Source organism: Canis lupus, chromosome 32 (assembly GCF_003254725.2).
Source record: "Canis lupus dingo isolate Sandy chromosome 32, ASM325472v2, whole genome shotgun sequence".
NCBI classification, from domain to species: Eukaryota; Metazoa; Chordata; class Mammalia; order Carnivora; family Canidae; genus Canis; species Canis lupus.
In genome coordinates this window covers 19,817,082-19,842,766 of record NC_064274.1, presented here as the reverse complement: position 1 = coordinate 19,842,766, position 25,685 = coordinate 19,817,082, and the positions used below count along the sequence as shown (strand labels likewise).

General features: G+C 36.0%; 1 long non-coding RNA gene across 3 annotated transcripts in view; it reads left to right on the top strand.

Moving 5' to 3' along the window:
- LOC112645098 (uncharacterized) overlaps positions 1-21,960 on the top strand; it is an 84,685-nt gene extending 62,725 nt beyond the window's left edge. For 2 of the 3 annotated variants that reach the window (XR_003126966.3, XR_004811241.2), the window contains 3 exons: positions 13,439-13,631; positions 20,274-20,369; positions 21,259-21,960. This is a non-coding gene — a long non-coding RNA (uncharacterized LOC112645098). Of the gene's footprint in view, positions 1-13,438; positions 13,632-15,407; positions 15,786-20,273; positions 20,370-21,258 lie in introns of those variants that run through there. The other variant, XR_004811242.2, reaches the window with a different exon arrangement.
- The last annotated feature ends 3,725 nt before the right edge of the window (positions 21,961-25,685 follow it).

Below are 25,685 nucleotides of genomic sequence, written 5' to 3'. Positions count from 1 at the left end.
TTGTTTTACAGGCTGTAGATTTCTTAAAACAGCTGTAAAAGAAAAATTATTTAATATAAGCTTCATTTTTTATATGACATAATTGTATAGCTTGGCCTAAATGCAGTAACAGAGCTAAAGCTCTGCATAAACAAGGTAGGGAAAATTAATATTTGAGGGATATTTTGAAAGGGCAACCTGTCTAAAATTCTCTTATGCCTTATTATCCTTACTTCCCCAATTTTTCTTTGTTCCCAAAATATTACCTTTAGTTAGAATTTTATCCATAATACATCTTTGAAAAAAGATTATTCTTTCTACGCTTTGTTCTTAAGCCCTTCCATTCCATGCTTACTCTCTTTCCTATGTTATTAATAAAAGTATTTTAAGTTGCAAGTGTTCAGCAATTCCCTGGTGACATCTTTATAAACAGTATGTTAAAGGTTATTTCTAGATCTTAGTTAAATGTTATTAAGCCTTTAGGGAAAGTGGTAAGGATACTCAGAGATACAGAGTTAAAATATTTTAAATGTGAGGATTTCCCAGTTACAAATAATTAACAAGAAAAAAAAATGTTTCTGATTCCTGAAAAGATGATCTAGCATGGCTGCTGGCTTACTGCTTAAACTTAAAACCAAAAATGGAAACGAGAATGGCACTAAGGATTCAATAACTTAAGACAAATGGTAAGAAACCCCTGGGGAAAGAGGATATTTGGGGTCACATCTGCAATGTGGACACTGAGAGTACAGGTCAGGGCAAAAATAGATGCCTCAAACTGGGTGAGAGCTTTACGGTTGTGCATTTCTTTCTTCCCTTCTTAGTCAAGGAGTATGGAAGGAGAGATAATTGTCTGTACCTGCACTACTGTGGAACAGAAAAAAACAGTGGTACCACAGTAGAACTAGCCATAAGTGATAGGAAAATATCAGCATGATACTGGGGTACAGCTGAGGTGAAGAACGTGTAGTATCTTTAGCAAATCAGTGGGTGATCTCCAAAGTATTTTCTTCTCCCACTTTGTTTAAGTGATTTTAAGTGAGAGAAGTAGATCAGGGCAAAGAATCATGCCAGAGACCAAAAAAGATATACTGGAAAATATCAGTTCAAAGAAGAGCTGCAATACTGATTTTACATTTAGCCAAAATAAAATCTAAAAGAACATCATGTTGCTCAAAGTATGGGAATTTTTGCTCCAGACAGGGTAACCTTGGGAGGGTAGCATGTGTGTGTGTGGGGGGGGGAGGGGAGTGGGTCAGAGGTGGTCAAGCAGATTGTAATAGTAGAAACTCTCTTCCCTGAGATGGATCCTGCGTATCCACACCCTATATCACCATAGGGACAAAATCTCTGTGCCGTGTTTGGCTTCTCCTTTATGTGACTAATAACCAGTCAATGAAGCTGATATATCCAGAGGAATATAAGCCCACAAGAAAGTAGTAGCTTATAAATGAAGAATGTATCAATTGAAATGAAGAAATAATTAGATGACTCATATAACTCAATAGCAAAGAAAGAAACAATCCTATTAAAAATGGACAGAGGAACTGAACTGACATTTTTTCTAAGGCACACAAATGGCCAACAAGTCCATGAAAAAGTGATCAACATCACTAAATATCAGGGAATACAAATGAAGACCATATGAGTTAATACTTCACACCTGTTAGACGAGCTATCATCAGGATGCCTGGGTGGCTCAGTGGTTGAGCATCTGCCTTCAACTTGGGTCATGATTCCAGGGTCCTGGGATCGAGTCCTCCATCGGGCTCCCTGCAGGGAGCCAGCTTCTACCTCTGTCTGTCTCTGCTTTTCTCTGTCTCTCATGAACAAATAGATAACATCTTTTTTTTTAAAAAAAAAGAATAACTATCACTAAGAAGACAAGAGATACCAAGTTTTGATCAAGTTGTGGAGAAAAAGGAACACTTTTGCAGTTTTAGTGGAATGTACATTGGTTCGGCCGCTATGGAAAACAGTATGGAGTTCTTAAAAAAAAAAAAAAAAAATAGAACTACGATTTGATCTGGCAGTCCCACTACTGAGTGATCTTGCATGGCTGTTGGAAATGAAAGAGGATATTGAAAAGTTCATGTTTATTGCAGCGTAATTCATGATAACCAAGATATGGAAACAACCCAAGCACCTGTCAGAAAATTATATATATATATATATATAATTTTTATTTATATATATATATACATAAACACACACACAGGAATATTATTCAGCCATAAGAAAGAAGGAAATCCTTCCATTTGTACTATGAATGGACCTTAACGGGCATGGCATTAAGTTAAGTGAGATAAGTCACACAGAGAAAGACAAATGCTGTATGATGTCACTTGTATGTGGAATTGAAAAAAGCTGAACTCATAAAAATACAGGGTACAATGATGGTACTAAGGCTGAGAGGTGGGGGAATTGGGGAGATATTGTTTAAAAGTACAAACTTGCAACTAATAGATAGGTAAGTTCTAATGCATAGCATAGCAATAATTTTCAGCAATACTGTATTATAAACTTCAAAGTTGCTAAGAGACTAGATCTTAATTGTTCTTACCACAAAAAGAAATGATACTTATCTGACATGGGAGAGGTGTTAGCTAATGCTACAGTGGTAATCATATTGTAATATATAAATGCACCAAGTCAACATATTGTACACCTTAAATTTATATGATGTTATATGCAAATTATATTTCAGTTAAAAAAACGAATTGAACTATTAAAATACGATTTTGTTTAATACAGTGGGAAATAATTTCTAAATTTGGAATCATAACTCCTATATCCTTATTCTAGCTCTCTCAGTTATAAAATTTAAACAAGTTATATTTAAATGCTCTGAGTCTCATTTTTCTTGTCTATATATGGGTGATACTCAAATTAAAACCTTATACGTTTGGCACATAATTTAACTTAGTATGTAATTTTCCTTGTACTTTAAGTATAGAATTGTGTCTTATATGTGTAAGGACCCAAATAATAGTTTGTGAGCAAAATGAGATGGAAAATTTTGAAACATAGCCTGAACTTTTGGCTTGTAATGTCTAGATTTAAGCACTCAATTAAGCCATCTTTTAGAGGAAATCATACATTGGTTTAATGTTAAAAAAGAAATAATTAGCTGGATTTAAGCATTAATGCATTTAACCAATAAATATTTATTCATTTTTCTCATGTTAAAGTACAACACCAAAAAAAAAAAAAAAGTGAGAAGATAACCTACAGGATGGGGGGAAATTTCTGCAATAACTACATCTTTTTATTAAATAATACATGTGACAGAATATATTTTAAAAACTTAAAACTCAATATCCAAAGACAAATACAATTTAAAAACAGTCAAAGGATCTAAATAGACATTTCTTCAAAGAGATATACAAATGGCTAACAAGTATTTGAAGAATGCTTGACATCATTAGACATCAGGAAAAGGCAAATGAAATCACAAGATACCACTTCATAGACACTAGCATGGTTATAATCAAAAAGGCAGAAAATTGAAAGTTTTGGTAAGGATGTGGAGAAATTGGAATCATACATAGCTGGTGGGAATGTAAAGGACTCAGTTACATGGGAAAACAGTGGCAGACTAAACAGAGTTGGCAGAAAAAAAACAAAAAACAAAAAAACCAACAACAACCAGAAATTCTACTCCTAGGTATATATCCAAAAAAATAAAAACACATGTCCACAAGAATAGTTGTACATGAATATTCATAGCAGCACTATTCATAATAGCCAAAAAGTGGAAGCAACACAATGCTTATCAGCTGGCAAATGGAGAAATAAAATGCAGTGTACTCACACGATGGGATATTATTCAGCACTGAAAAGATATGGAATACTGAGACAGATTACAACATGGATAAGCCTTGCAAATATTATACCATGTAAAAGATGCCAGTCATAAAAGACCACTTGTCATAGGTTTTGTTTTATATGAAATGCCAGAATAGGCAAATCGATAGGGGCAGAAGGTGTATCAGTGGTTTCCTACGGGAACTCGGAGTGACTGTTAATAGAAGTAAAAAATAATCATGAAGAAAATATATATGTGGAAAGTGGAAAAATGCTAATAACTTTGGGGTTAAAGAACATGGGAAAATAAAAATATTGAAATTGAATAATGTTGAAAGCACCATCTGTCAAATGTTTGACACAGGTAAAACAGTATGTAGCTTTAGCTTTAGAAAGACTAAAAACAAAAAGAGCCAAGTGTTTGACCCTAGGAATAAGAAAAAAGCAATCAAACAAACAAACAAACTTAATTAGAGAAAAATGTGGAATGGATAGAAAACTGAAACTTTGTTTTTTGGAAAGAGCCATATGGGCTCCTGGATGGCTCAGTCAGGTAAGCATCCAATTCTTTTTTTTTTTTTTTAAGATTGTATTTATTTATTCATGAGAGACACAGAGAGAGAGAGGCACAGACACAGGCAGAGGGAGAAGCAGGCTCCATGCAGGGAGCCCGACGTGGGACTCAATCCCGGGTCTCCAGGATCACACCCTGGGCTGAAGGAGGCGGTAAACCGCTGAGCCACCTGGGCTGCCCAAGCATCCAATTCTTAATTTCAGCTCTGGTCATGATCTCAGGGTCGTGAGGCTGAGCCCCTCATTGCTCTAAGCTGAACAGGGAGCTTGCTTGAGATTTTCTCTCTCTCTCTCCCTCTGCCCCTCCCCTTGCTAACTCTTGCTCACTTTCTCTCTCTCAAAATAAATAAATCTTAAAAAAAAAAGTCATATTTAACCCCATGGCAAGACAGATAAAGAAAAAAGAAAAGAAAGATTCAAGTAAACAAAATCCAGAATATTAAGAGAAGAGAACATAAAGAAAGAGGTTAAAAGAAACATGATAAAATATTGAGAATGGCAACAAACTTAAAAACTAGATAAAATGAAAATATTCCTTCCCAAATACATGTTAAAATTAGTCTGAGAAGAAATAAAATCTTGAATACATCAAAACCACTGATGAAGCTAAAATAGTAAGAATATAATTTAAGGGCCAAATCTTATGAGAGACACCAAAGAGACAGCACATCCTGATGGTTTTATATGTCATATCTAATGTGCAATATCAACCAAACATTTTAGCAAAATATTATTCCTATCTTCTACAAGTTGCTCCACAAAAGAGATGTGAGGGTGCTCTGAACTAACTTGATAATGCAGTAAAACATGGACTCCCAGACTGAATAAAGATAATGGATTAAATAAGTCTGTTCAGCTTCAAATAACAGAAAAACCAACCTCCTTTCTGTGGAAACAAAGCTCAGGCTGTTTTTATCTCTCTACTCTTGTCAGTGCATCAGGCTGGCTTTGATCCTCATCCTTGTGGTTTCATGGCTGGAAGTGGACTGTTGCCAACTCCATGTTTCATAACCCCCTTCAGGTCAATGAACGGGGAGAAATGGAGAGCCAGGTACATTCCTCTTCTTTATCACTCACACAAGAGTAACCTCCTCACGTGACTTCTGCTCCAATGTCTTTGGCCACAATCCGATCATGGGGCACAGTTACCCAGAAGGAGGTTAGGGACCTGAAGAACATGACGATTTTGATTTACTCTGATCAGAGGTCTTCAAAGGATAATATGGGAACGTGCCCTTTTTAGGGAATCTGAAAGGTCAACACTTTTCATAACAATACTAAGATGTTATTTGCCTCCTTTGCTCTCAATTTTTCCACAAGTGTACAGTGGACTTTCCCAGAGACTACGTATGTGATAATTATAATGTTAATGATCTGGTGGCTATGGGATGTATGCTTATGCATTTGTATGTCTTAAATATCTCAGTTTTAATTTCTAATACAGTGAATATCAACCGTTTAACCAATATAAAAGTTCTTTGGTGTCCTTAAAACTTATGAAAAGTGTAATAGGGCTTGCGAAAAAAGATTTCAAAACTTCTGGCATAGACTAATCAAGATCTTTAAACTGCTAGGAAGATAGCTGCACTGAACAAACTGGAGTTTTATTAGCAAAGATGTAGGGTTTAGCACTGAGTAGGAAGCTAATGAAGTCTGATCAATCTATTGAAGAAAACAAAATTATAGGACTACTCTCACCTTATAAGCAGTTAATTTCTAAGTGAATTATGAGGAAAATGACCACAACGTTATATTAAAAATGGATACATCAGAGCAAGTAGGATTTAATTCTGGAATGCATAGATGGTTCATCATCAGAAAATTTATTAATGCAATTTGGCAATAAGTGGCCTAAACTATTAAAATCACATGATTAGCTCAATAGACGGATGATAAAGCTCAAAGCCAATTTTATAACAGTAAGGATCAGAAAATTATGAACTAAAGGGACCTTTCACCTGACAAAGAGTATTTACTAAAAACATTTTAAGCAAACACCAGACTAGAAACATTTTTCAAGATCAGAAGCAACACAATATCCTTTACCATGGCACCTGTACAATACCAGTTTGGAGACCCATATTTGGATTTATTTCTAGGATCCATAATTATTTCTGTGAACTTAAAACTAAATTTTATTTTCAGATGATATGGTTATCTAAAAGAAAGCCCAATAGAACCAAAGCTAAAAAAGAGAGCTTGCTAAATACAAAACTATATACTACAAATATCATTGCCACTTTTCTGATCCAATAGCAAGCGACTAGAAACTAAAATTGAGGACACAAAACCTGGCCCCTATAAACTTAGAAAGTTAGACATTTGATCTTCTCTCCTTGCTGTAACTATTAAGAGAGCTAATGTGTCATTTAAGAAACATTTATTGATAAATACTGCAAAGTAGCAGCATCCTTGGTGATTGGCATGCAGCATTGTCAAAAAGACAAAGTCAAAACTAAAGGCATCTTACAGAATGGGAGAAGATATTTGCAAATGACATATCAGATAAAGGGCTAGCATCTAAGATATATAAAGAACTTATCAAACTCAACACTCAAAAAACAAACAATCCAGTGAAGAAATGGGCCAAAGACATGAACATATATTTCTCCAAAGAAGACCTACAAGTGTCCAACAGACACATGAAAAAAAATGCTCCACATCACTTGGCATCAGGGAAATACAATTCAAAACCACATCACTCAGAATAGTTAAAATGAACAAGTCAGGGAAAGATAGATATTGGCAAGAATGTGGAAAAAGGAAGACACTCTTACAGTGTTGGTGGGAATACAAGTTGGTACAGCCTCTCTGGAAAACAGTATGGAGATTCCTCAAGAAGTTAAAAATAGAGCTAAGCTATGACCCAGCAATTGCACTAGTAGGTATTCATCCCAAAGATAAGAATGTAGTGGTGCAAAGGGGCACCTGCACCCCAATGTTTATATCAGCAATGTCCACAATAGCCAAACTATGGAAAGAACCCATATCTCCATTGACGGATTAATCCATAAAGAAGCTGTGGTATATATATATATATATATATATATATATATATATATATATATATATATAATGGAATATTACTTAGCCATCAGAAAGGATGAATACTTATCACTTACATTGACTTGGATGGAACTGGAGGGTATTATGCTGAGAGAAATAAGTCAATCAGAGAAAGATAGTTAGCATACGGTTTCACTCATATGTGGAATAGAAGAAGCAGTGCAGTGAGGGAGACTCTTAACTACAGGAAACCAACTGAGGGCTACTGGAGGGGAGGGAGGCGATGGGATTACTGGATCACAGGCATTAAGGAGGGCACCTTATAATGAGCACTGGGTGTTATACACAACTGATGAATCACTGAACTCTACATTTGAAGCTACTGATATACTATATGTTGGCTAGTTGAAATTTAAATTAAAGAATGAAAAGAAAAAAAAAAACAACCAAAAGACAAACTATCAGCCTTGTTTTAAGGGAACAGCTTAATAAAATGAGGATGTTATGTACCAAAGAAGGTAAATTTGTATGATTATATCTAATACAATAATAAAGCACATTTTTCTTAACATTATTGCTTTTGAAACTGTTTGCTTCAAGTAAAGGGACACAAAACTATTATATTTTATTATATTATATTATATTCTCAAGAGGAATCTTGAGAGTTAGTTAAGTGTTTTTCAAAAATATGTAACTAATTACCTGACATCACTTAAATATTCATTGTAATCTTATAGGTAGTACCATACTCCGGTCTTTTAGACAGAAACAGAAAACAGAAAATTCAGTTCTTGACAATGAGAACTTTAGGAACTAGCTAAGGAGATAAAACATAGGTTCACACAACAATGTGAGAGCAATTACAAAATAAGCACGCAAAATAACCCACAGAAGCTAAATATTGCTTCATAAATTAATGTGTGCAAAATAATTATTTATAAATAATTTCCATGTTTGTAAACATCTCCACTGTGGACAGTTTCCAGCTACCAATGGTTTAACGGAATTCCTTATACTGACATAATTTCCTTAATACTCACAAATTGGTGTGAGCTGGCTCCAGCATACAGTCTATATTTTATTTTATTTTAATTTAACAAACCTTCGTGTAATGGGCTTTCAACAGATGACGATGAGAGAGCTGCTCTGCTATATATGAAACCCTGATAAGTCTATATTTTATTTTATTATTTTTGAAGATTTTATTTATTTATTCATGAGAGACACAGAGAGGGAGGTGAAGACATAGGCAGAGGGAGAAGCAGGCTTCTCTCAGGGAGCCCGATTCAGGACTCCATCTGCGGACTGTGGGATCACGCCCTGAGCTGAAGACAGACCCTCAACCACTGAGCCACCCAGGTGTCCCTACATTCTAAATTTTAAAAACATCTTCTCTTTCATTATATCTAGAAGTTACTCTGATCACTGGAGAGAGATGTGGAGGTGTTTTCTTGTTAGACAATTCAAGTCTCAACATACCGTATTTCTCATGTTTTATTAGAAACTCTACAAATGTCATCTGAAATATGTGAATCCTTTTAATCTGTGAAACCATACCCTTAATCATTGTGTGTATTTAAAACATGTTTTGTAACCTATATATATATATAGGTTTTATATTTGTTAGTGATCTCTCCTTTGCATTTCATTGAGACCATTTTTCTTTCTTCAGAGAGTAGCTTCATCTCAGAGAAAACTTTTTCTTTTCATCCATGTCCTCCAGTCAAATTCATTTTTCTCCAATATTCTTTTCATGTTTGCTTTACAAACTTCTTTACTGTTCCCTAAAAACTTAGCAGCTACTTGTGAAACATCATGGACTCGGTTTATCCAAGATGCTGCCATGTAGATTATTTGTGATAGAAATGTGAGAGTCAAGCTAGATACTGTTCTTTGTGACAGTTGTTCTGTTGATGTTTCTGCATTAGACCCTGGAAAAGCTGCAGTTCCCTGGGGTCATTTGGTATAATTACGTTAGTGGCACCCGAGGTAGTGGTGTTACTGGCTTTGAGCTTGGGGTGTCTTGAAAGCAGGGGGAGATGCAGACAATTTGTCTGAAATTCTAGCTGTCTGCCTCCTTTGTACATGGAGACATAAGGTTGATGCCCAGATTATTTTAGTGTCCAGGAAGGACTGTGGGAGACATACTCTTAAATTGCAAAGGCAGTTTCACATCAAATCTTTTATTAAAGTCATTACCACTTAGTCTCCATAAATCTCAATAGGTCACTTAACTGGAGAAAATAAGGATGTGACATGCATTAATATAATGTGGGCAGAGGTAAGGTGAGGATCAAGAGAGATAAAAAGGAGGAAGGAAAATGTTTTGAAAACGTATGAAAATGCATTTACATCAAAAAGACTCATTTAAACTGTTCAGTTTTGATAAGGGGAAGAAAAAAAATAACTCATTTATAGCTAGGGTCATGAACAAGTGCATGTAATATATATTGAAATCTCAAAGAATCAGTTTCCTGTAGGAAATTTCTTCATTTGATGTATTATAGTATAAAATAAGTAAAGGTAATGAGGTAAAGGTATGATCTTACATGTACATGTTTTAAAGCCTAGGTAAAGACATTTGACATTCTCATACCTTTACAAACATGAATTGATAGGAGTGAAATAGGTAATGATGAGATGGTACTTTCAACTTAAATTGAACAACGATTTATGATCATGTAACATATGAAAATTATTCTGTACGTTCTCTGGTGAGTGCAGTTATGAATAAACTGTATGCCCTTAACCATTAAGAGCTTATAACTCAGCAGAGGAAATCAAATCGTATATAATTAGATTTAATAGGTGGCAGGCCGTGACAAGAGCTTCACAGTGGTACAAATGGGCCATGATAACTTAGGGAAGAAGGAATTTGGTTCTGGGTGGAGAGTGTCTAGTAAAATTTTGGTTAACTTATGGTTTTGAAGTAGAATATTAATAGAGAAATGGGAATTATAGAGGAAATACCTGGAGAGTAGGGACCTCCTCTTTTTATCATTCATTTATTAGTCAAATCTTGATTGTTCTATTGTATGCCAGACACTGAGTTAGATGGTGGGAAGAAGATGAATGCAGTGTGGTCCCTGCCCTCAAAGAAATTACAGTGATTGTTCATGTCATGGAAGCAATTGATCTTTTTCCCTTTCTTCTGCAGTATAAACATATTGATACAAATTTTTAAACAACTGTTTAACCAGTCAGTTAGAGTTATAAAGGTTGAAAATTAAATCAGACCAGATATCATATAAAGATGATAGAGTGGGGAAGAGCCAACAGAATTCGTGAACTGTAGCATTAGCGCTGTGACGTACCTGGCATACTTGACATCTTTTTTTTTTTTTTAACATTCCTCTCTTCTCTGTGACAAGATTATTTTGAGTAATAATTATGTAATAAGTAACAATAATCACAATCAATTTTATTGATTGCTCTTTATTAATAAAACAATTTAAACAGAGAATTGCTTTCAATTTTAAAGCTACTAAAATCTATTAAAGTATTTCACATGGGGCACCTGGGTGGCTCCATCAGTTGTGTGTCTGACTCTTGGTTTTGGCTCAGGTCATTATCTCAGCAGCATGTGATCAAGCTCCACACCGGACTCTGCACTGAGTGAGGAAGTCTGCTGGAGATTCTCTCTCTGCCTCTCCCTCTACACTCCCCTGCCCCTGCTCTCTCTCTTTCAAATAAATAAATACATCTAAAAAAAATTTCACTTGTGCACTAAAATCGCACTTCAATAATTGTATTAGTTTCCCGTAGCTACTGTAACATGGTACCACAAACTCAATGAGTTAAGACAACACAAATTTATCACCTTACAATCCTGGAGGTCAGAGGTATGACATGGGTCTCAAGATATTAAAATCAAGCCACAGGCAGGGACTGTTTTTTCTGGAGGCTCAAGAGGGGCCACTCTCTTTCCTTCCCTGTTTCTAAAGATTGCCCCTCTTCCTTCTTCAATCCAACAATCATATCATTCCAACCTCTCCTTCCTTGTTTCACCTCTTCACTCTCCTGCCTCCCTCTTTCATTTATACTGACGTTGTGATCACATTGAGCCCACCCTAATAATCCACTATGATCTCACCATCCCAGTATCCTTAAGTTTATCACCTCTGTAATTTCTTTCTGCTGAGTAAGGTAACAGGTTCACAGATTCAGGGACACCTTTGGGTGGGTGGGTATCATTATTTGCTTAACATGCCAATCCAAAGTATTGTGTATTATGGTTTGCCCTTTGTTTCAGTTTTACATTTCAAACACCCACACCACACACACACACACATACACACACACAATGCTCACATAGACTTACAGAATTGAAGGAACTCAAGTTCTGTTTATTTGTTTTTTTTTTTTTTAATTTTTGGTCTTTATAATCACTGTGTTCTATTCATTTATTTCTAACAAATTAAACACAAGAATATGTTTATTCCTAATCTAATTTATTAGACACAGGGATTTTCACAGGCATTAGAGAAATGAACTACCCCAAAAGTGAGCTTGAAAAATTCTGCATTGCTAGGAATTTATTCTTGTTATCAATCCATATAGTTGAGCTCACATAGGTCAGGGCCAATTGCATATTGGGAGTTGCCTGAAATCACTTTAATATAAAAAACAATATTCAAAAAAAAAACAATATTCATTAAAGTTCATGCCATAAAAATGTGCTAATGTTAAACTTCTTTGTAAGTTAATGGAATTCAACAGTAACTGCAGCGATTGTTTAGAATTTAGACCATCAAAAGTTTTTTTCACAGAGGAGTAATTTACCACTAGCATCATTTAGGATCCTTGGAGCACAGTGATAAGAAAAAGTAGAGTGATTTGCATCCCTGCATTGCCCATCTGCAGGGGAGTCTGTTCCTGCTTCCCTACCTTTGGTTTGCCACTGAATCAATTAGATTCTTCCCAGGTGTGTTTTTTTAATGCCTGTTTATCAAAGTCTAATCTGAGTATTTCAGGTACAGTAAGTGCTGCTAAAATGAGACATACATGTTCCTAAAAATCACTATACAAATTCACTCTGTTGCGACTTTGTTAAAATAGCATTGTTAAGTAGAGCTCAGAGTATCTGAGGGTGAGCTGTGGTTTAACAAAAGAGCACAGAGGAATCAAAATTGAGAAATTGATTAGAGGAGGTTTCATAGCACACCTTGAGAGGCTGCTTGGGGAAGTCAAGGCAGGGTGTAGGCAGGGAAAGTAGCCGAATCTGGAGCACATGCCTTTACTAGGGTTGCGGGCAGGGGGCTTTGGGGTTCTGGGCTAAGGCCAGTTTGGTCAATTCAAATCAAAAGGAGTGGGGTTTTAGTAAATTTTTCAGGGATCTTAATCTATGGGGTGCACAAGGGGAAGCCCTGGAAGGGCTGGGGAGAGTGCTTATCACAGGGGCAGTTGGGGAAGTTATATCAAAAACTTACTTTCATGTATGTGTGGGCTTTTATTTAGGGCTTGAGCTTGCATGAGGGGCTAGGGTCAGTTAAAGCCCCCTGCGGGCCACTTGACCACACAAAACAGATCCCAAGGCAGCAATACCATAGAGTGGTTTAACCAATCTCTTATATACAGTTAAGATCACAGATTTATGGGGAAAAATGGGGTTAGAGGCACAAACACGTAAACACTTCAATGACAAATTAGAAAAAGATAGGAAGCTCATACAAATGGTAGCATAGTTCTATACTTTCTAAGTGGTTGGGAAAATAGATAAATAATTCAATATGAAACTTTACCTTGACAGAGAGATCTGATGTTTACTTGGGAGGGGGCCTCAGAATTATGGCCTGAGAGTCAGTGAAGTGGCGAAGCGAGAATGATCTGAAATCTGCCAGAGTTGTAATGCCAGCTATGTAATGGTGCGGCTCGCAGCTCAGCTGAGATAACCGGTAGATATCTGAGGAGTGCGCATGTGTGCATTTTGTACATTCCTTTGCATCTTGGTTCAGAACGGGGCAGTTTTTCTATTGTCATGTAGTTTTTCCTCACTTATGAAATTGCACATAAGCAAAAGTGAAATGTGCATCATGCTTAAACTGTTCCTTAACTATCAATCTCATTGCAACAGATTTCTGTTTCCAAAGGAAGCATCATAGCAGGGCCCCGCCTGATGTCACTTCAACTCCGAGTGCCAACATGAAAACACGCAAAAGCCTGTTTTCCAACTTGTAGATCAGAAAACAGGCCTGATACTGGGAGACATGTTTTCATATCAAGTACGCAGCATTCTGACAAAGCTCCTCCGTCCCCACCTTTCTCAGGTAAGACGAACAGACACCAGTCTTGACTTCAGAATCTTTCTAAGGACAAAATTTCCAGAGAGACTGCCAATCAATTGGAATTGGCATAAAGAGATGAAAAACTGCTTTGCCATCAGTGATAGTGGGAAAAAGCATGGGTTCTGAAGTCATGTGGACCTGGGTTCAAATCTTGACTCTTTGCTCTCACTTGTAAATTGTGAGTCTTGAAGAGTTAAATGAACTCCCTCAGCCTCTGTTCTCTGAACTATAAAACTGCGTCGATAATGCCTACTTCAAATGGTTGTTGTGGGAATGAAATAAGGCCATATAGACAGGGCACCTGATATAGTGTCTGCACCCGTCTGCTTTGAGTAGTATTCTTAACTTCCCTTTGGGGGAAAAAAAAAGCAAAGAAATAAATCTTGATTAAGAATAGAGGATAAGGTGGAGGTGTTTGAGTTAACTCATAAAACAAAACGATCATCTTTCTTTCAGGGGTGCATACCTTCTCTGCCCTGTGCATGCAGACAGGCAAATTTGAGTGGGATATTACCAAACGGCAAATACATGGCACATGTTGCCTGGATTCACAAAGTAATCCTCGGTTAAATACAGATCCACTGAAATTTTGCTTTATCTTCACTTTTTGTCATCTGCCCTAGCCACTAGGTAATGCTCTATAGAACTGAGCTTTGAACAAAATATTTTGGCTGCTCCTCATGGGAAGCAGGTGTATGTGAGATGGATTTTAAAGCTAAACCCACAAAGATGTCAACAGAGAATGCCTCGATCTTTAAAAAAAAAAATGTTGACTATTTGCAATACAAACTTAAGCATGCTGGACTGAAGATAATAAGCCCCAATTCAAAATAATTTCTTAATAATATATCAAAAAGATTAAGCATAGAAAACAGGGAAATTCTTGCTTATTTTCTTCAAAAATAATAAAATAGGCATTAAACTAATTTTAAAAGATGCTGTTGAAAGGCAATCTACATATTTCTTTCAGCTGGTGAAATAGAGACTGTCTTAAAACTGATTACAATCTGGCAAAAAGGTGGGTAGTATTGCTCTAAGATGTAAATTGCCCAACTACAATTCTTGCTATCAAAGGCACCACACTCTAAAGCTTTAGTCATTTCAGAGGCAGAGATCTGTTTCCTTTGTATTGTAATCTTTAGACAAGAAGATTCATGCTCATAAACATGCACAACAATAAAGCTACCCAGGGCAGATGAAATAGGAACGTTGGCAGAGCACAATGTTGTTTCTGCCGTAGCTATGCCAGTTACATGATCCCTACTGGAAGCTGCTCGTTAGCTGAGACATTATTTCAATTCAGAGGAATTGAACACCAGTGAGGGTTCATGTTCTGGTATAAAAATGGAAGTGCTGAGCTAAAGTCAAATAGAAGTCAGAGCTCCAGGAAAGTAGGAGAGGAAATTATTTCTGCTCCAAGCTCATGCTAAGGATGTACAAATTCATGCCAGCTTTAACCTGGGTTTAGACTAAATAGGGTGTCAGATATTTTCATTTAATAAGAATATAATAATGAGGAAGGATTTTATACATTATTAGTATTTTTATTAATTTCCTGTGAAAGTGCTGTTTTTCAATTATTCTAGGCAACTATATTGCAGGGCATAAAGGGAATAGAATATCATTGTTTTTTTTTTCAGCCAGACAAAAAGTTGTGGATTGTGTGTTTGATATGACAGAGAAGGTGCATTCTAATCCGTTAAACCAGTAGTTCTTTCTGAATGTGGACTAGAACCACACCCTTCTCTTTCTCAACAGTTAAAGGGCAGAAATTCACCTGGACGCTGGGTGTTTTTGTAATAGATCTCCAGGAATGCACGTTTTAAATATCTCAATGACGGCCCAAGATTCTCAATTTTCATGTGACAGTGGCAACAGGTCTGATGGAAAGCAGCAGATAGCCTTGTGATGTGTCAAAGTGGCACCAGTGTCCAATGAAACTGATTCCTGCTGGAAGATGTCACTTAATATGGCATTATCTAGACTACCCACGTAAACCCAGTTGACTTGCCATCTGTTCCACAGTGAAACTGGCACAGTCTCTAAGAGGAAACATACTGCCATCCTATATAATGGCCATTGGGATGGAAAGCCAATTGACCATGATAAGTTCTGTTGATTAATTGTTGATGTTGAAATAAAGATTGTAAGCCAAAAAAAATGTATAAGACTCCTTCATCCTGAATTTTGTTTTTTTCATTGTGAATTTTTATGCTAAAAATGATTTCATGTTGTCTACTAAATTGTTGTATTTTATACTTATAGTAAACATGATACTTATAGACATTTGAGACTAATAAATCAGGTTTATGAAATCATTAATTATGTGCTGCCAAGTCTTAAGATGGAATGTTAATTTTGTTGTTTTCTACACACTATACACCCATACAGACACGTGCACACGGTAAGTGTGTTTGCACTTACCATACTATGACTCATATGAGCATTCTAAGATGTTGTTCTGATAGGCAATTATTTCTCTACTAAGAGAAAATGATCTCTGTACCTATGCCCACTAACTCACATCAGTGAATTCCTCTCATAATAGTTCCCTTGCAAAGGGGTTGCCATATCTGAACTAGCTTAGCACCAGGAACACAGAATGAGCTTATCAGTATCAAAAAAGATATTGCAAAAATCATCTTCATGAACTTCTAAGACTGTAAATGGATGGCCCTTGGATTCTGCAGCTACTGGAGCTGTAATTTTTCTGTGTGTTTTCTTTAACTGCCTCTCCACGATGGGCTGTTGCATCTAAGTCAATGCCTGTCTTACAGTTTATGGCTAGTTTGCAGTTATTCCCATCTTATTGTTAAATCATACACCCATTTTACAGCTTTAGTCTATGTCTATCTTACAGTTCATATACAAAGATCAGTTTTTCTTTTGCCTATATTGTGTTTAAAATTAGTTATATTGATTCATTGATGAATTTAGTCATGAATCCATGTTTCATTTAAATGATAGGTAAATCCATGTTCAGGGTAGGAAGGAGCTTACTCTGTAAGAGCAGAAGAGAGAGAGAAAAAAATCTGGCCCTTGGTCAGACATGGGCAGGTGCACCAATCAGCCCCACAGTGAGAAAGCTATAATGATGAGATATGTTATGGACTTGTTGGCTTCAACTCCATCAATCATGGAAAACACTGAGAACAATTAGATTTGACATTGATAGACCCCCACACTCAAAACTCTAGGGAAAGGGATCCCCTCTGCCAACTGCTTGCCAAACAAGACTCTTAACTGTTTGTATAAAATATCTGGCTCCTTAAGAATGAAGGTATCCAAATTAAACCTAAGCAAGGGGGCTATGTTAATTTGAACTGAAGCTTTATTCTAGACAAGAAAGCAAATGACATTTGGAAAGGATTTTAAGATGATCCTTGAAAACTCCCTGTACTTTATCTTTCCAGATATGCAGAAAGGAATTTGTAAAACTCAAGGGAGACAAACCATTTTGGCAATTTATCAAATTGCTTTTCTGGTTTTATCGGTGCCTTTGAACTTTGTTTTCTGCCATTTGTGGAGTATGTACAATTATATTTTATTCCTTTTTGTCACAAAAGATTTTGCAAACACATACTTGTGATATTTATATATGCATAATATAAATGTGTTACGGAATGAAGGCAAAACAAAGCAGGAAAAAAACAAAGCAGGAAAACATTTTTGGCAATTGCTGAAGCTATCTATGCATAGTATTTGAACTTAAGCGTTACTGTGAAGATACTGGAAAATATTTCACATATATAGTTTGGTAATTCTGGTTCTTAAACATTTAAGCAACATGTATTGTAAGAAACAAATTCAAAAAAATAAAATAGGGGAGCCTGGGTGGCTCAACATTTGAGTGTCTGTCTTCAGCTAGGGCATGATCCCCAGAGTCTGGGGATCGAGTCCCATATTGGGCTCCTTGTGAGTATAAAAGTATAAAGTATAAAGTATAAAAAAATAAAAAAGAAAATAAGCTAACCCTGAGAATTACTAAATTTTCTTGTTTGTTAAAATCCCCTAAGTGGCTAAAAGATTATTCTAATTGTTTTTAAAATGTGCTTTTGCCTTATTAATCTTCTAAAAATTATTTTGCCATTTCTATTGTCAAATGCTTTGAATATGTGAATTTTTTCCCTAAATGTTTCTATTTTCTTTTTTTTAAATATTTTATTTATTTATTCATGAGAGACAGAGAGAGAGAGAGAGCCAGAGGGAGAAGCATGCTCCCCGCAGGGAGCCCCTGATGTAGGACTCGATCCCGGGATCCCAGGATCACGCCCGGGGCCAAAGGCAGATGCTCAACCGCTGAGCCACTGAGGCGCCCCTGTTTCTATTTTCTACATGCCTCTCTTTTAAAGTAAAATCCAATGCAAAGGTATTTGTTAACTTTTTTTGGAACATGCTTGGGACAAAGTACATCATGATGAAAATTCTTTCAGACCACATGATGGCTGCTTTAGAGCAAAACTGACATATATGAAACTGGTCTCTAGCTTGTCATTCAAAAAAGAATCCGAGTCAACATAAGTTATTGCACCTTCAAGATCAATTTAGGAAAAGATATCAAGACAAGAAGTAATATTTTTGCTCAGCATATTTCTCTTCTTTAGGGTAAAATCCCTGAGAGCAGATATGGTCTCTTTAATATGTTCTCCAAGGCAGCCAATACAAAGAAAACCTCTTATTCGTGTCCCAGGCAGAGACACCTACCTTCCCTATCTATCATATTAGTTGGTTTAGATTTGACTGCATACTTTAAAAAAATGACAGTAATACAAACAAGTTGGGACTTCGCTTTTTTTCTAATACAAAAGAATCTTCCTTTGATTCTAACTTTCTGTTTCTAGAGTGACGACACAGTCTCAGTATCATCACCTTTGGATTTCAGGCCCAAAGATGGAGAAAACCAAAGGCAACAAGGGAGTGTCTTCCAGAAATATTATGCCTTTATAAAGCAACCTTCATGGAAGTTATATAAGCTCCAACTTCATCTTATATCTGATTGGCCAGAACCTAGTCACTAGCATGACCACATCTTGCTGAAGCAGAGGCTGGGGAATGTATTCTTTTATTTAGAGTGGTAACATGCTCTGAGAATTTGTGTAATGCTACTGAGGAGTAAAGGAAAAAAAGTGGCAGGAACCTTATAGTCTGTATCACAGCTATAAGTCTTAAATAATTCTACCTCATTAAGAAAAGCTTTCCAGGGCAGCCCAGGTGGCTCAGCGATTTAGCGCTGCCTTCGGCCTGGGGTGTGATCCTGGAGACCTGGGATCGAGTCCCATGTCGGGCTCCCTGCATGGAGCCTGCTTCTCCCTCTGCCTGTGTCTCTGCCTCTCTCTCTGTGTCTCTCATGAATAAATAAATAAAATATTTTTTTAAAAAAAGAGAAAAGCTTTCCAGTTTTTCTCACATTGACATTATTCTCTTTGACTTTCAGTCATTTTGCATGTAATCAGTTATTTTGCATGTAATCAAATACTAACAAACATTACTGTTTGTATGTTTCATTTATGAATACCTTCATGCCTTCTCTCCTCACAGTGACCTATTCAATTCTTTGAAAGGAACGTCATATCTTAAGCTCCTTGTTACAATCCACAGAGTCCTCTTTTTTAAGAAACACTGCTTACTTTAAATTAGGCACCCATTAATATTGTTTGTTTCAATTCGTTTCACATCTCTATTCTTTTTTTTTTAAGATTCTATTTATTTATTCATGACAGACACACAGAGAGAGGCAGAGACCTAGGCAGAGGGAGCTCCCCGTGAGGAGTCTGATGTGGGACTTGATCCCCAGATGCTCAACTACTGAGCCACCCAGGTGCCCCCACATTTCTATCCTTAATTGTGTAATTGAATGACGTTCTTTGCCTTATGACTCCATACAGATAATGGGAACTATTGGAAAAAACCTGAACTAATATGGAGGAAAGAAATGTAGTTAGTTCACTGAGATTAACTTTATGCCTAAGATACATTGTATACTATATTAACTCCTTTCATTAGAATATTACTGAAAATGTTTATTTCTATATATTAAAGTAATTTCCTAGAACTTAACAGGGCCTATTTATTCTTTTTCTTGTCTAGATTCATTAAAATTATGTGGAAAGTATGGATGTAACAGTTGTAGTTTTCTCTATATATTTATGCCTTTGTAACATAAGATGAAAATCAGCTCATTGCAAAATAATAGACCAATCCTTAAGTTTGTTGTTTTTGTTTCATTCCTCATGCAACTAAGTTGAGAGAAGCCCTTCATGTAAGGGTAAGAAGAGGCACTGTGGCTGGCTCACTACCCTCATGATCTGATTAGACTGAGCAAGTAAACAGCACTCCTCAATGATACCTAAATTCCTTTGCATTAGGTGCCCTCATAAATCAAAGCATTCCCTCTTTTTTTTTTTCCTGCTAATGCTAAAGTGTGAGGTAGAGACAGATTCAGAATATAGTTATCTGTTACTTGAAAGACCTAGAGAGAGTTATATGCTCTGAGAGCAAATCTAAATCTAAGGGGCTGCTGTAACAGGTTCCTTGAGAAATCTGTTGAGAATCTGAGTTCACAGGGAGAAACTCCTGAGGACAGGGGCAAAATTAATATTTACCTTTTTTTTCTTTCTACATCAGTTGTAAGAAAACCCAAGATGTGTTGAGCTCGCTAGAATCAAAGTTGACTTTGGCAATAGTACTCCTTCATTTGATCCAAATTTACAAGTGGAGAAGGTAATGACTATTCATATCAACAGTCAAGTTCTCAATGACAGAAAGAACTTAGAACTATTACATCACACAAATAATTAATCTAACCACCCCCAGAAGCAACTATTCAAATGTTATAAAAAGAGCCATATTTATGCATATGTTTCAACCCAATGTATATGTTCAGGAACCAATGTTATTAAATATACAGGAAACCCGTAACTGTATAGTATACTAGAATACAGAAGTAGAATACTGCTTGGACTTCTGGTGTTCTCCGCATGTTTAATTCCTGAGGTTTTTAACGTGTAGCTGCACTGTGAATGCACTGTAAATACTACCATTTGTCCATTGTATTAATTTTGTAAAGTCAGACTTTCTGTCCTTTGTGGATTAGGGACAAGTGGACCAAGCTTATAATCTTTGCAGAAGCATCAATTTTATCATGTGCAGCTGTGAAAGTAGGTTCAATGCATTTAATTAATTTGTACCATGTTGGTGAACCAAATGGATGCTCCTTTCAATATTCTACTTTATTATTTCTGTAGATTTGCATAGATATCTAGGCTGAATTAAGTGTGTAACATACAGAGCAGATCTGTATACTTGAAAATGTGATTTTTTATTGTTTACCCAGAATGAGTTTGTTAATCTAAGAAGATATAAAGCTTATATTTATCACTTAGATGAGATTAAAATTTGTATTTTCTCTTAATATATAAATTATGAAAAGTCAAAATGTGTATAAGGACTCATTACTATGCTTGATTAGATATTTTATCATATTTTACTTATTTCTTTCTTTCCGTCAGTCTATCTGTCTTTTCTTTCACAGATTATAATATGTGCCAATAAAGAGAGATACAGTTTCAGTTGCCTCTCTAGCATCTATCTCTCACCTCTTTCTTTTCAGTTACAGCACTCCATTTTTGTTCACGTATCTACTTCTCTACCATGTGACTGAGAGAAAGCTGATCTGGACACTGGAACCTGCTTCATCTGAGCCAGTAAATGTGCAACATTGTCCGGGTGACATTATGCATTCAGAGCTGTACATGAGGAACTAAGTCTGCCCAATTATAGTCCATGATTGAAGGAGAGGTTTCTTTAGCTCTTCCACAAGATCTAACAAAAGACAATGATTCACTTGATATGTCAACAAACTGGGGGCATTGAGGACCCAAATCAAGGAGAAGCTGACAGATCAAAGGATAACAGATTTTAAAAACTTGAATTCTTGATGACAGTACTGAGCTACTGAAAAAAAAAAAATCAGCCTGGGAACCTTACTGACTTCTAAATTGCTTCTTATGTGGGATGAAAAATATCTGAAGATCCACTGTTGATGTGAATGATTTTTATATGATTACTCTTCAAAATGTGATTATTATTTGTATATTTGCACTGTAAGAATATATCTTAAATTTTTACTTTATTTAGCCACGGTCACTATATCTTTGAGCATTGAACATATTTAAGCAACAATATTTCAACACTTCTTTCAAGTGGATTTTTGAAGTTACTGGGTCCAGAGGAGTTTTACGTGTCCCGAATAAAATGCTAATTTGTATATCTATAAGTATGTATTTTTATATTTTTCCTTTTCAAAATTAAAGTCATGCACACTATGTAGTGTTTTATATATAAATAAAATGTTACTTTAAATATGATGGAAGCTGTTGATCTATGTCAATTGTTCTCGATGATAATAGGAATACGTAGTTATGGGATCCCTGGGTGGCTCAGCGGTTTGATGCCTGCCTTTGGCCCAGGGCGCGATCCTGGAGTCCCGGGATCGAATCCCGCATCGGGCTCCCTGCATGGAGCCTGCTTCTCCCTCTGCCTGTGTCTCTGCCTCCGCCTCTGTCTCTCTCTGTGTCTATCATAAATAAATAAATCTTTAAAAAAAAAAAAGAATACATAGTTATATTCATCATGGGGCATATAGAGTTTAAATTACATTTATTGGACATCTAGCATGTGCTATGCATTGTTCCAATAGAACAGATAAATAATACATAAATATATGGTTTCCTACGGATACATGACATAAAGACAATAAGGCAAGATTAGGGAGTATCTTGATACAGGGACAAAGAAAGAAAACTATCTCCCACAGGAAGGTTTCTCTAAAGAGTGTTACTCCAGCAAAATTTGAATGAAGTGAGGAGGCAAAATATAATGAAAAGTGTTTTCAGTAGAAAAACTTCAATTATAAAGGCCCTGAGGTAGCTGGAGGTATATTGGTTCTTAGAAGCAGATGGAAGAGAATAAGATGAAAAATGCCTAAGAGATGAAATTAGGGGGATGATTGTGGCCAGATCATATAAAACCTTTCAGGACACTGTAAGAACTTTGAAATTTTTTCAAAGAGTGTGAGAAACCACTGAAGAATTTTGAACAAAGGAATGCTATAATAGGCTTTGTTTTAAAAGGATATATTTGGCTGCTGTGTAGGGCAGGGATAAATGGTATATGTTTGAAAACTGCCTTTCTACTGTCTATGAGCATGAATTTTTCTTTTTGTTTAATTTAATAATTGATTAATTGCACTGATGTATGTCATGATATTAAACCATCTGTGCATTCCTGGAATAAACTCCACTTAATTACATACAGTATTACATACAGTTGACTTTAAGTTGTAATTTTTTTCTCTGGGGTATTTATATTAATAAAGGAGATTGCTTTTCCAACCTTTATTAGGACGTTTGGAGAAACTGAGGCAGATGGCTCAATCTGTTTTCATTATTTGTATGGGAAACATAAAATGGTCAGAAGAGAGCTGGCAAATGTAAAATTACCTTTAGATTAGCAAAAAGTAATTTAAAAAAGAATAGGCTTAATCAATGTTATTGACCCTTTGTTCCTGGATAGGAAGGGAGAAGTCAATCCAGCATTTGAAACAATACAACATTTCAAGGACTTTGATGCTTTCATTGCTTAGCAGAACAAAACAGTCAATGAATTGAGGATGAATGGATGAATAAATCACCACCATTTGCATGGTACTTTTCACAAGACAAAACTCTGCAACAACATTACTCACAACGATTTTTTGCAATAAAAATCATAAGAAGTGAGCTCTTCCAAGGTTTTAAGAGAGGCAGTACATTACAACGGTGAAGAACACCCAGAATGTTGAGGTACAAGTCTTAGATGTGTCTCTTATTCCATGTGCAGTAGCTGGTAAACAACGTTTTTCTCCCAGGTTTCTTCATCTGTAAGATGGTAATAATAATATTTCACGGGTTAACTGTGAACCTTAAATGGATAATGCATTTAGAATAACATATTCAGTAAATATTTGCTTACAAAGATGGTGGGGGTAGAATAAATTGTATGGAATAGAATTAGCCTTAAACATAAAAGTTGTCTCATAGTAGGACTCTTTCCATTAAATAAATCTAATAAACACACAATTAGAAGCTCTATCATCTCAGTGTTTTCATACAAAAGAGAGATAATGAATGTTTAGCATTTTGCAACAGTAACTGGCACAGAAATGTCATGGTTATTATGAAGGCATGTAGCTAACGTGAGGACCTAATTACTTTAAGGCTAAAGCATTTATATAAATAAAGTATGTTGTTAGAAGGACAACAGCAAGCGATACACTAGTCAGAGATTTGCTAATTGTACCTACTGGCTGTCAATGGTTCTTTTTAAAGCATGGCTTGCTATATCACCTTAAAAACCATTCAATCCAGTTTTACTCTATGTGTCCATATGGATGATGGTATTTTGCAATGTTAGTCATCTATTGGGAAACAATGTCATTTTCAGAGATTGGAGATTACTATATTATCTGGCCAAGATTGTTTGTCACTCCCCTGTATTCATCAGTAAGCATGGCAACGGAGAATTCTGCACACAGTGGTACTTGTGTTTCAAAGGCTTTTACTCGATTTTGCTCTGAGTTTGCTCAGTTTGGAAGCATGACCAAGCTCTAAAAGTCATATACCAGCTGGATGGGAGGAGAAGATAAAAACTGGGCCAGAAAAATTCATCCCAGACCACCTGAAGATGTATTTCTAAATGTATCATCTGACCAGAAAATGTCCTACTTAAAAAGAAAATATGTACTATCCAACATGAATGAATATCTAATACCACATAATTTTTTTTATGAGTATAATAAAATAAAATACAAGAGTGTGAGTTTTTGGTCCTGTTTATGCTATCATCTCAAATATTTGGCAGTGGTAATTACAAAATCTGATATTTGGCAAGTGTTTGCCATAATACTCATACAGTACCTTTGTGTGTGTGGTCATATCATAGATGGCCATTTCAGGTGAACGTGTGGTCCCCAGAAATTTGCCTCTTGTGTGTGTGTGTGTGTGTGTGTGCGCGCGCGCACGTGTATGTGTTTGTGTTGAAGTATATTGTCTTTTATGATACATGCTTTACGATGTACTCCTGGAACTGGGAGGCAGTGGCTACAAATGTCTCCTTGGTGAGGGCTTGGGCCATTTCACTGCCATCTATTAACCTTATTACTATATACTCTGTTAATAATTTAACTTAGAAGGAACATATTTTATTTAATTTAATGAAAATGCAAGCTCAAATAGGGAAAGTCTTACAGTTTTTTTGGAAATACACAAGCTAACATTTCTTGGAATTCATAATCTCATGAAGTACCTCTGTAATATAGTTCCATTACTCTATACTATGGAGTAATGATTTATCCAATAGACTCTTCTGCAAGCATAAAGTCAGCCTCAACTACTTAGTGAGTTGGCTTTTAAATTTAGTTACTCCTCATGTTCTTTTAAATGTCTTTTGTTAAAATAGTTTTAATCATAAGAAAATTGGATGAATTCCTGACTAAAATTCTTTGGAGAATAGTCTTAAGTGTCTGGCATCACATTTCCCAAGCAGTCTTTCTGCCTCAGAAAATGATTTATTAACCGGAGTTCAGCTGCCTTTTGCTTTTGTTGTCGATGACAAAAGGTATGTTTAAGCATGTTAAATTGGCTTAACGTAGTGGACAGAAATGATGGTTTACCATAGCTGAATTTGCTGCCAATGCATATTTCCTCTTTGTTACATATAAGGAATAGTTAATCTGACCTCAAAGAAAAGAAACATATGCTCCCCTAGATAAGGTTCTAGAGATGAATGAGTCTGTCTGCTATATAGCATTTGTTGGTCAGAGAGAAAAGGAGAAAAAAAGAAGGTGGAAAATAAGCGGAAAATGAGACTCACCGAAAACCTGATTCTAAAGGGAAAAGGTCAAGTAAAACAGAGAAATGACAGATAAAACGGCATAGAAGCGGGGTGTGTGGATAAAGAATTTAAAATAAGCACAGGTATATTGGCAATCAGCAGTCT